Raw genomic sequence first — 1,776 nt, 5'->3', positions numbered from 1 at the left:
CGAACTCGTCTCCTGGCTCTACCCAAGGCAAGAACACAAGCAAAGGAAACAACAATCAACCACGGTGCAATGCGCAAGCAACATGATGCAAAACATGGCATAATATGCGGGATGTAATATGCAATGCATATGCGTGCTCCGGAAGGAAAAGATTGAACCAGGCCTCAACTTGGCAAACCAAGAGTGCCGCTGGAAAGATGAGTTGATTTCGGTCGAAATCGATATAAAGATCACCGGAATCGGATGCATGGTTTGCAAATGGCAAGCAAGACAAGAATGGCACAATCCTGCGATTAACAACATGATGCCATCTAAAATGCAACAAAAAACTAAGCTACTACACTCCAACATAGCAACAAAGCACATGACAGTGATCCACTCAAGATGCTGGACAAAAGATGAACACTGAGCTACGGCTAAATCACACAATAGCAGGTTCAAACAAGCATGGCAAAAATGCAAAAGATAACAACATCTCAGACTTAGTGAAAATAACATGTCAGGAATTAACATCAGGAAGCAATGTTTAGAGCAAGATAACAACATGCTACAGAACATTACATGGCAAAGCAAGGCATGGCATAAAACTACTCAAAGCATATAACAAAAATCCCTTACTGACCATAAGCCAAAAAGGATCAGAAGATATGATGGCACCCATGTAAACATAGCAAGTTCCGTTAACAGATTCAGACTTAGCAGAAACTGGACATGGCATAAACAGAGTTATGAAGGCATGTTAACGAGCTCGATGCACTCACCACAAGGCATTGCATGACAAACTAAGCATACACCCAGCAAGAAGACATGATCAAGTAGCTAACCATGGCAAGAACACTATCATAGCATGCATGGATCAACTACAACAACCTCGGCAAAATTGATTAACACGTAAACAATCTGCCAGAAATATTTTATAGCAAAAGTAGAGCAAGATTGAGTCATGCTATGGAACTCCATAATTGCAAACAAAGACATGGATGGATAGAACATAACAATATCTCAAAAACATCCTTACTGAACATGCTCAAAAGAGGCATGGATCACTCTGTAGCAACATGAATACATGGCATAAAAATAACACCAGGGAAATGACTTGGAGGAATTCTAAGTCCCTGAAATCAGCAACATCACGAGAGCTACTTTGCATGCTAGTGCTAGTCACCACATTAATCACAAAAATACATGGCATACACCCCTGTAAAGATGGCATGGCATATAACAAAACACATGCAGAGCTCATACTCATATGCAGCACACATTAATCATGGCAAAAATGACAAATGTCCATAAACTAATAAGAATCAGCACCTAACATTACATAGAACTCTTGCAACAGCATTTAGGGCATCAAGATGAACTCAAATGAACATGGTGCAATGGAATGAAATGAAGTGCACATCCAGACGAACAATTTGATATGCTACACGCCCAAAACGGAGCTACGGATGCAAAGTTATGATGCGATGAATATGGGCACATGAATCTGGAAACTTCGGGGACAGTGAAAATTATACCCTCTAAGAAGTGGACGGGGAGATGCGGGACGAGGCGATCCGGGACGGGCGTGGGCGCGTTTGGTTCGCCGAACTGGTGGATCTCATCCGCCTGGGCGGATCTCATCGGAGGATGGCCGGAGTTGGCGGGGGTGGCCGGATTCGGCGAGGGGAGACCGGATCTGCGGCGAGGACGAGCTCCGGTGGCCGGAGCTGGTGCAGCCGCGGCGCGGGGAGGCCATGGCAGCGGGCGGCGCGGCGGGGAACGGCGGCTGGAGGC

The sequence above is a fragment of the Triticum dicoccoides genome, chromosome 7A, assembly GCF_002162155.2.
Source record: "Triticum dicoccoides isolate Atlit2015 ecotype Zavitan chromosome 7A, WEW_v2.0, whole genome shotgun sequence".
NCBI classification, from domain to species: domain Eukaryota; kingdom Viridiplantae; phylum Streptophyta; class Magnoliopsida; order Poales; family Poaceae; genus Triticum; species Triticum dicoccoides.
This window is presented reverse-complemented; position numbering follows the sequence as displayed.